Source organism: Dermacentor albipictus, chromosome 1, assembly GCF_038994185.2.
Source record: "Dermacentor albipictus isolate Rhodes 1998 colony chromosome 1, USDA_Dalb.pri_finalv2, whole genome shotgun sequence".
NCBI lineage: Eukaryota > Metazoa > Arthropoda > Arachnida > Ixodida > Ixodidae > Dermacentor > Dermacentor albipictus.
Genome location: NC_091821.1, coordinates 115,269,549 through 115,280,530, shown reverse-complemented (window position 1 = coordinate 115,280,530; position 10,982 = coordinate 115,269,549). Strand labels below are relative to the sequence as shown.

General features: G+C 41.1%; 1 long non-coding RNA gene across 2 annotated transcripts; it reads left to right on the top strand.

The window, feature by feature from the left end:
• Window positions 1-416: 416 nt before the first annotated feature.
• LOC139049486 (uncharacterized) lies at window positions 417-9,624 on the top strand. Of its 2 annotated transcripts, none has more exons than XR_011508339.1 (4): window positions 417-710; window positions 1,272-1,625; window positions 7,352-7,461; window positions 9,296-9,624. It is a non-coding gene; the product is annotated as an uncharacterized lncRNA (long non-coding RNA). The 2 variants fall into 2 exon arrangements; XR_011508340.1 differs by lacking the exon at window positions 417-710 and adding an exon at window positions 721-880.
• The last annotated feature ends 1,358 nt before the right edge of the window (window positions 9,625-10,982 follow it).

Genomic DNA, 10,982 nt, shown 5'->3' with positions numbered 1-10,982 from the left:
ATGTCTGCGAATACAAAATGATAAAATATTTATACTTGAACTTCTCCAAAATGGCTCTATGAAAAGAATAGAAAAATTAAAGCGCAGTTATGGTCGTGGCATGTGGTGGCGTAGTTGGTTCTTTCATGGTTCTTTCAACGCATGTTTCAATAATGGTTCTTTATTCTATGGTTATATCATAGAGTTTCATACAATAATTTGGTTATATTAACTCTATGGCTGTTATGGCGTAGTAAAGGAACGTCGTGAAAATAGAGTGTACGGTCTAGTGAAAGCATAGAAGGAAGGAAATAAACTTTATTTTTCAAAAATTAGGCGAGCGTGGTTGGGCCATAGTTGGGCCCTTAGGCAAGTTGTTCTTTATTCTATGCTTAGGTCATGGCTCCACGCGAGCGGCTCGCTGGGCTTGGTCCAGGGTCCAGGAGATCCAAGTTCCAGGAGAGCCACTTGGCTCTCCTTTCCCTCGTCCGCAAACCATGCCTCCCACTGCCTGTTTAACATAAGAGGATGCGCAGTTATAGCATAGAGAAAGTTGAATTTCTTTCTCTATGGTTATAGTCTCGTACAATAATATATTGTAGGAAACTGTACGAGTGAAAGGAACTGACATTGACGTCATTGTTATTGTCACGTGACAAAATTTAGGCAGGTGAGAGGCGAAAGTCCGCGTGGCTCCGCTGTTCCGCTACCGGCGTTCAAGCGTGGCGACGGTATGTGTTGCACTGTGTAATGATAAAACGTGTTTTTGCAATTCGTTTTCTCCTTGTTCTTGCGTAAAATTATTTCGGACTCAATGAGGCATCTATCATTTCTGCTAAAATGACATTGTGGCTATCTTTACATGTCGGAATCGAATCGATGTTTTGCCGCTGCCGTGGAGGTATACCGTAATATATACTTCGGTGAATCCGTGATTCTGCTAGCTTGACTAGTTTGGCTAGCGTACGATTCTGTAACGTTCCGAGCTAAGAACCTCTTAGAATTTTTTAAAAATTTGATTTCAAAAACACTACGCGCTGACACGCCGGCCGCACCGCGCCCGTAACGTTTAGTGCTTATGTTGCAGCCGCAACTTGTATTAACCGAACTCGTTGTAGTTCTCTCTGGTTTTTCGAAAACTTTCAGTTCTGGAAGTTATGTGTTATTTGTTGTCAAATCGTTTCCCCTGAAAATCTGTATCGGACTCTTTAGCAACTTCAACCAGGACGGAGCAAATTTGTTGTTCACGATGTCTTAGCGCTCTGCTATGTATATCTTCTTTTGTGTCGCAGGACGCCCCTAGAGCCGACCAGTCACTCTAGTGACGCACCAGCAAGTGAGATGCAGCCGGTCCGATCATCAGACCACGGTGAAGGATCGTCATCTGATCAAGGCAGCCTAGTGGGGCAGCGTGCCCTGTCTGCTGAAGAGACAGGATGCTGTCGGACAGAAGCGTCATGTAATGACATCACCGCAGAAAAAATGAAAAGGGCCCCATGCGCTGAGAACAACAACGCAGAAGTACTGTCCGAAGACGTGTTGGCACAAGTAGCAGAAATTGAAGCACACGCTGCCACTAAACCAGCAAAAACAGCTGTGTCAAAAAGAAGGCCTAAAAGAACTGCAGCGGCAGTATGGACAAATGGGTGAGCAGTGACATAGGTGTAATATTTCTCTGGTAAATGTGAACAGTAGTCGTTCATTGTTATTTATAGGTGCACTAGCCTGCACTACATGCAGGAGCTAGTTCAGGCAAAAGTTATTAGAAAAGCTCATTGGGGTTAGCTGCCAGGTTAGCACTTTACCCTCCTTACCATGCTGTTAGAGATCATTCGCTTTGATGGCTTTTAAATGCCTTGCCAACACTTGAATTTGCAAGTCGTGTACAAGGAATGCCATCCATTTTACAACTTGAAGACCACCCTTTCATTTTGGTCACATTTGTCAAACTTCAACCATGAAAAATGACACTTCAACTTTGTCCAGTTCAACTACACACCTTCTTAATGATAGGAGCATTGAAGCCTAGACAGATTGTCAGGTTGCCTGAGTTTCAACTCTGACAGCTGCTTTGCTTTACAGAGGGCTCAAACCTTTGCAGATGTGCTGGAATGCATATAGCATTCCAAAATATTGGGTGCAGTTTGATATTTGTTCTCACTGGGTTGCACTTATCTATTAGGGTTTAAACTGCCTATTTACAAGCTGTAATAGGAAGTGCTTTTCATCAGGTGCTTCCCGTTGTGTAGAATCTTCATTTGAGCAATGACATGGTCAAATCTAGAAAAACCTTCTGCATTAGCTTGCCTGCAGGTTGACTTTTTTTTTGCTTTTAAGGGACACTAAAGAGAGACACTGAGAAACTGTTCTTTAAAGTCTATTTGCTTTAATTATATTATGCAGTGATAGGTTGATTATTAGAAGAAAAAGTGAAGGTGAAACTTCAATTTTTTTTTAAGTTTCACACTGAAACCCTGGCGCCGGTATGTCAGTGTGACTACATTAATTTCAAAGTATCTTCAAGCATTTAAGACCCTTGTGGCACAGTGAAAGTGCTCCAAACTTTCCAAGGTCATTCTTTGGTTGTTTTACAATACAAAAGTAAACTATCTTTACCAATATACAATTAACTGGACCTGAGCAGACACTCAAAATCCATGACGTCGTGACAAGTTGGAGTGAGAACGTCAAGGTGGCGTCTCCACCCGTCTTTCATTGTTGCAGCCTTTCTCGTTTATCAAGCTTGCTCTTAAGGTAAGAGTAGCATCTTTGGTATTGTGGCATTATAATTTACTAATACAGTTGAACTCAGTTTTCTCTTTAGTGTCCTTTACATAGCCTGTACAGATGTTTGTATTCTTTACTAGTTATGTTGGACACATCACCCAGAAGCCACAATGCTTGCTCAAGTTTCCCCACTGGGTTTACATAGCTGAGACAGGTGATTGAACATATTGAATCGAGTGCAATAAAGGTAGTAGACGTTCCATACTCTGGTAATTACTTTTTCAAAAGCTCTAAAGAGAACAAAAGAAAAAAAAGCACACTGCTGTGAAGAATAAAAATTTTGTGCATGATTAATTTATATCTGTTATTCATCATTATAGTGGGATTGCTTCCCCATATAGCATGGGTATCACCTCAGTTAACATTGGTTGCAAATTCTGCATTCATTTTTTAGCATGGTCTTAGAGGAAAAACTATGGCCAAGACACATATTTTACATATTGCAGATTTTGTTTGCTCTTAGTACTTTTCAGTGAAATTTTTAATTAAGCTTTCTGTGCGACCTGCCGTGGTTGCTCAATGGCTATGGTGTTGGGCCGCTGAGTACGAGGTCGCGGGATTGAATCCCGGCCACGGTGGCCGCATTTCGATGGGGGCGAAATGCGAAAACACCCGTGTACTTAGATCTAGGTGCACGTTAAAGAACCCCAGCTGGTCTAAATTTCCGGAGTCCTCCACTACAGCGTGCCTCATAATCAGAAAGTGGTTTTGGCACGTAAAACCCCATAATTTAATTTTTTTTTAATAAGGGGGAAAGAGTTACAGCACAGTCTGTGTCAAAAACATCAAGGCCACTATGTGCACGACGATAGCTATTGTCAAGCCAGCTATTTGTAACCTTGTAGAACTTCCATTGCTCTGAAATCGCAGAGAATGAGAGCGACAGTGAGAGGCTTTGGAGCTCCAGGCGTAGAACAGGATCCCTTGAAAAGCCTGAGTGGCAGATCTTGTCACCCATGCAGTGCCTTCAAAAGTATTTATAGGGACTCTAGCTGCATGCTTTCCAGAATTATCATATACCTGTGGCCACAGTTTAGTAAGAATTAAGAGGCATGGTCTGCTCATATACACCTGTCTAGCAACACTGTTGTGTGTAAAACAACTCAATTTTCCTTGTGGCGCAGATGTCAAACCAGAATACTATGACACTTATGATTTGCTCTTATCCACAATACAGATGCTGGCACCACTTGTATACGTAAAGCATAAAGTTCCCAATAAACTTTCGTGTGTTATTATTGTATCTTGACTCTGGCACTTTCGTAATAAAAGTCTAGCTTCCTTCCCTCTGAAAGCAAGAACAAAATTTCTTGTGCATAAGCGACTGGTTTTGGTCAACTGTTTGTGGAAAATATGGATAGGCTGGATCCATTGCTGGAATTACTGGGCTAATTTTCTGTATGACATCACCTCAGTATCTGTGCACTTAAGGCTTGAAACAAGTACAAACATGCATAGCAAGTGCCCTGCAGTGATTTTTGAGCGTGGTAAGTGAAGCCATGTCCTCGTGAATACTTGAGCTAAATAATCCTGTATAAGCAGCTGAGAGCCTCTAGTTACACTCAAGAGACTGTCTTCCCCATTTCTTTATTGCAATCACAGCCACTTTTCGTGCATACTGTTACATGCATATAAACACAATGGCCATATTTACTTATATGTCATGTATAAGGACTGCCTTTGGTGAAACAAAAAAACTAACTTCTTGGCTGGTAACGATGGCGGCATTATCTAGTGGCACCACCAGTGTGCTGATACTATGGCCTCAAGAGATTGGGGGTTCAGTCATGGAGGTCATGCCAATACGAAAGCTGAATGTGATGATTGGTGGAGCGTCGTAGGCTTTCAAATTGCCACAGCTTCCTGTGCAGTGGGAGCAATGTTAAAGCAAAGGTAGGCGACAAAAGTGTGGAAGGGGTGGTATTTGATTGCCGATAAATCCATTCATACAAGATGCATTAAGAAACTTCTTTTGGGAAAGGATTTGCGAGTACACTTTGCACCACTTTTTTAGAATTGTTCTTCAACGTGGCCAGAAGTCCTGGTATAGATTGGGCATGTTCCAGTTTTACTGTTCTGGTCCCACTCACCTTGTTTTTTTCTGAGATCCATGACCACTGTAACTGCCATGTTGGAATGCAGCTTTTTGCTAGAAAGACAGCCATCAGCTGCAGTCTTCCCGGAAAGGTGGCATTGACAGTCAATGTGACATCATCCTCGTAAATCACCAGCTGCAGTGGCTATGGTGTTCTGCTGCTGAGCATGAGGTCGCAAGTTCGATTCCTAGCTGCTGCAGCAGCATTTCAATGGGAGCAGAATGCAAAAATGCTCGTGTTTTGTGGTTTTGGTGCTGGGGGCATGTTGAATCTGTGTGGTCATAATTTATATGGAGCCCTCCGCTACGGCATCTTTTAGGCCACTGTGCAGCTACAAGATGTCTTAGACTCCATTAATTATTTATTTATTTGTCATGTTAAATCATTAAGTGGTGCGAGTTTGCATGAGTTTCTGTGATCAGGTTGCATTTGAGAAGGCAAAGTGAAAACAGAATGCTGTCATGCCATAAAGTAGGCATGATACTTGTGCAAGTACATAGGAACAGAACTAAAGCAGCATTGTGTATAAAAAAAATTCTGGCAGAACCCATCTCATGATGAATGCCAGCGTTAATGCGATTAGCATTGAAGCAATGTACTGACATACCATGTGGCCCCCAGAAGGATGTGCATGAATGAGGCAGGTAACAGCTGGGCTTCTCTCTCGCGCTTCCCTGTGGACACGCTGCACCACCTAGTTTTTCCTCCGCAATGTTTATGCATGCTGCGTGTGTAATACATATTCAGACAAGACTGTCTGAATGCGTAATACCGGTTTTATTCCACTCAGTACCAGATAAATTTCAAATGATCTTTTTTTCATTGAATAAGTTAACCATTGTATAATAATGACCATAATGTTTATTGATGCTTTTGCCCCCCCCCCCCTCCCCCCCCCCCCCTTATGCAATGCCCTGAAAGGGGTCCTTAAGGGACAATAAATGATGATGATGGAGCACTGCCCATAACCAGTGACCCAAGTTGGCGTCAAAGAGGTCCATTGAAGTGCGGCGCATACCCAGTGACCCAAGTTCTGGCGTTTGCTTTGAACCAGGTTCCGACAGCACAGCATCCCTCTGCTTTATCCATTATACCATGGACTGACCAGTGACTCAATTCGGCAGGAAAACGGTTAGATGGATGGACAGACAGGCACTGGAAAGTGCGTGAAGTATCCTAAGAATGCTAATTGCATTAAAAAGCAAAGCAAAGCTAAGGGCTCCAACTTAATGGCAAAGCAATTGGGATATACACTACTGTTATCAATATGCCCCAGCCTTTGTACTTCCTCCTCTACTACTCTGCTGCCGAAACTTTCTCCGCTCTTATATAAGTGAGATGCCTTTCTGAATTGCTTAGCCTAATGCTCCTATGGAGAGCCTACAAAAGAACTAATAAATTTGAAGCTCGAAGGAAAAAACAGGAACGAAAAAACGTACACGAACAAGCGCTTCTCTGTGTCCACTCTTTTGTCACCGTTTTTTCCTTAGCGCTTCAAGTTTACTTGTGGTAGAGTACCAACTAGCCTGCTCTCAAGCCTTACTTATAAAGTCCTGAGAGCATATACAAAGAGCAATTCATGCATTGTCTTAATATATAGAAATAGAAAATGTGAGCATGCGAGTGCCAGGCCTAAAAAGCAGCACTTGGAGCATTTCAGAAGTTGTAGACATCCACTGCAGATGCCCGGAATATAAAACTAAGATTCTTTGCAAGTTGTATTTTCTGAGGTTTGTCTTGTGTTGCAATTGCTGCTGTGTGCTTAGAGCCTTAAACTGTTTGTGCAGATCACACTTCCTTATCTAGTCTGGTAAGGCACATGAAGCAATTAAGCAGCTTATTAAAGAGGCCGCATTGGAGCATGCTGTAATTTCCGCTGCCCACCATAACGCCTTAGTGGCTATGGTGTCATGCTGCTAAGCATGAGGTCATGGTAATAATTCCTGGAGGCAGCAATCACATCTTTATTAACATACAAGTTTATGCTGCGACTGCTATTCACATTAGAGTCCCAGTTGGCAAAGTTAATGTGGCACTCTCAACTGTGGACATCCTTTGCAGTTGTGGCTTTGGGATGTAAAATTCCCATCATTTACAAATTCACCTCTGGCAGGCAGCAGCCTGTTCAGCAGATAATTTCAGTGATCTTTCAGTTGCCAGCATCTTCTGTACCTAACTGAGGGATGTGGACACCGGAGGTTTTGTAGCACTCAAGCTTATTATGTGATATCTTTTCTGTTCTGCTAGACATTTTCTTACTCCTGAGCTTATCTGAAATATGGGTTAAGTATGATTAGGCCATAATGTGATCTACAAGTACTTAGGATACATTTTTGTTTGTGTGCATGTGATTGCTAAGTTAGTCTTGCCATATTAAGGAGTGCAAAATTTACACATTATTTAACACACTGTCATACCAGTTACTAGTATTCTTAATGGCTGCTGCTGATGAAATAAAGTGGAGGCTGATATGATTGGTTAAAATGCAGGGATCTGTGCCTTCGAGCAGTGGAACTAAGCTGTCCAGCCCCAGTTGCTGAGAAGGCTAAACAGTTCCGCCATGAGAGCCTTTATGGAGGTCGGATTCACAGGATGTCAGGTGAGCTTCCTGTGGTAGTGTTTACTTGTTTATAGCCGTAATTTTGGATAATTTACTACAACATAGTCTAGAAGAATGATGCACATAGAGTGTTTGAACCTATGACTGGCAGGATAGTCGTTCGGTCTCTTTTATCCTTCTCATTGCTTTGGCAAACGAGTAAAATGTGCCTACATGAATTGTGCTCTATGGCTTTTTCAGCAGATGATTTGCGGTTGGTGGCACTCGCACCTTTCTGTACACCTGTGCAGTGTACTGACATAGCTTCAGTCAGCACTTGCAGCTGGTGCACCACTAAAGTGAGAGCTGCACATCAGAGCATTTATTCAACAGTAGACTGGGCTTTACTCTTTCTTTGAAAGCTGTACTATATAAAAAATAGGCATAGAATGTAGGGACAGTCATCATGAAAACATGACTGATTTGCCGAATTGCACCAACTTGTCATTTTACCGAGTCGCACATTTATGTTTAAAGCATTGTAGAGTTTGGGTTGATAATAATGAACCTGTGATTGACTCTTTCATTCAGGCATTTACAACTGTATGCCTTGAACTGTCAGTTCTTGAAGTTGGCACTCAACTTGCGTTGTTAAACTCAACAGCATAAGGCCCACTGCAGCACCTTGCTCCATTCAAAGGGCACACTTGTAGTCAACTTATGAGGATATTTTAGAAAAGTGTGCCCAAGTGGTTTAGCGTACCCAAACTCAGCTTAAATTCTTTTGTACTCCTTGTGCATTCTCATAAGTCACTGGTAGCTTAGGTGCACTAGGATATGATTTTGTGCATCATTACCTTAACTTCTTGCACTTACATTAGCTTTGGGGCATTCCGATTGCTGGATTGTGAAATCTGGTGAACAAAGGACTACATTTTATGATGGGTGTTTGAAAGTACATGCTTTCATTAAATATTTTGCCAAAATATTCGTTTTTAATTATGATTACCTTAAACTCAGTTTTAGTCAGCTTTAGCTAAGCAGTCATCTTATTGTGACAAAAGTCCGCCTCCTTATTACCACCTTACCTGTAGCAAAAAAGTTTTTGAGTGAGTGTCCATTGCTCTCTATAAGGAAATGCATGGGTTTAAAGAAAAGACCTTGTTAAAAAAAAAAAAAACGCTGCAGTAAATCAATCTAAAGTGATAGATTACTATTCTGAAATAGTAAATAAGCAAACACAACAATGCCATAAAGGGAACGTTAAAAGAATGATTTAGCTTTGATTGTGATTGAATGCCTTTTCAAGTACATGAGGCACTAAGAAATGCTCTTGTTAGGCAACAACTCGACTGATTGAATGAAATTCATTGTATATAAACAAAGAAGTCAAACTATAATGAATTACAGAGCAAGTTTATTTATTTATTTATGGCCTCAGTTTTGACAAGAATCTGTTTGGAAAAGGAATTGAAACCTTAAATTAGCAGTTCCTAAATCTGCAACAAAAGCAGATATCAAAATAATCTAAAAAAGATAGTGTAAACTGCATGTGTTAACGGTAAAGCAGACAAAATTAATGTATCATAAGCGTGGTCTGGTTCATCACTATGTTGTGAATAAGACTTTCATAAAACATGCATAACCTAGGCAATGGTTTCACAGAAACCGAAAATCTGCATGGCATTTTTCTGATATCACGTGCAGCTTGCAACATCTTCTTTTGTTGCAGATAGTTTCATAGAACTTGCACACACTAAGGTTCTTTCCTTGGTAGTCGCCAGGGCATATATTTATGGGTCATGCATTGTCCAGAACCTCTGGACCTATTTCCAGTGTTATGCTTTTGGTGGTCACCTCAGCTGATACACATCTTTTTTTTTTTCTTTTATAGTTGGAGCTTTTCTTGGGCTGCAGAAGAAGAAAACAGTCAGGAGAAGAGCAATGAAAGTCGTTGTGCAACTTGACTAATATTTGGTATTTTGACGAAATAGTTGCATCCATTATGTATGTACAGAGATCATGTTTATAATAATAGGCAAAATCGGTGCATATTTTGAACAAAGCCAATGACTATGATGTAGTAGAATGGTGAGAATGTGACAGTGGCGAAACAACGATCGGAACCAAGAAATACCGGAGTCGTCGACAAGGCAATGTGCGGAGAGATGATTCCATAACTGGCAAACATGAACGTGTAATAATAAAAAACGCTTTCGCTGACACCGCCTTTTGTCACAATTTCATTTTATTTATTATACTCTCAAGACCACAAGGTATTACAGAGGGGAGTGGGTAAAAAAAAAGTTACAGAACAAAGAAAACAAAGAAGGCAGCAAGTGCCGTAGTCATAGACATGTGAAGCCCAAAGTGATGGTGTCGATTATGGCCGTACGAAATTGTGCGTGGTCTTCAATAGCAATCAACGCGCCAGGAAGGTGGTTCCATTCTTGACACGTCCTAGGAAGAAAAGACTCATGACAAGCTCTAGTGCAGCACTGTAAAACTCCAACTTTGTGATGATGATCAATGCGAGGAGATATGGAGGTTGGGGATGAAATGAGATTATTGCGCAGATATGAATTATGGAAGTATATTTTATGAAACAGAGCCAGGGGAGAGCATTTGCGACGAGCAGAAAGTGATGGAAGTTGGAGGATGTTTTTCATAGAAGTTGCGTCTAGCCGTGCTGTTATAATTGTGTAAGATGAAACGCGAGGCATTATTTTGAACACGTTCGAGAGATTGGGTTAGTGTCTCAGCATATGGGTCCCAAATTGATGAAGCGTATTCTATTTTACTCCTAATTAGTGTCTTGTACAAAATTAACTTTAATGATGGTGGGGCGGAAGAGTTTTGACGGATATAACCTAACATGCGATTACTTTTATTGATAACACTGTCAATGTGTAAAGACCAGGAAAGTCTAGAGGTTAAATGGACACCTAGTTATTTGTAAGATGCAACTGCTTCCATGGCAGTATAATTAAAGTAATAGGTCAAAAGAGGAAGTTCACGGCGGGTTGCACGCATGGTTTTGCACTTAGCTGGGTTTAGTTTCATTAACCACAAATCGCACCAGTTACAGACAGTGTTAATGTCGTTTTGCAGAATGTTAGTATCAGCGGTGTCGGAAGTTTCACGAAGAATTATTCAAACGTCGGCAAAGAGATAAATGTTAGACGAAATTTCATTGGGTAAGTCGTTAACATAAATTAAAGAAAGGAGAGAGCCTAACACTGATCCTTGAGGCACCCCAGATTCAACAGGTCTAAATGTAGAGAAGTGGTTATTAAATGCAACGAACTGGGATCGATTAAGAAGAAAGTGCTCTAGCCATGCAAACAGATTAGGGTCAAGATTTAGTTTACTAAGCTTAAAAATGAGTAGTTTGTGACATACCTTGTCAAAAGTCTTTTCAAAGTCTAAGAAAACAGTCTGCGCATGAACCTTTATCAAGAATAAGATGAAGATTGTGAGTGAACGAAAGCAGTTGTTTCACAGGACAAACTTTTGCGGAAACCGTGCTGTGCGCGTGTGAAGAATGACTTATCGTCTAAGTTGCTTAACTAAATGGGAGA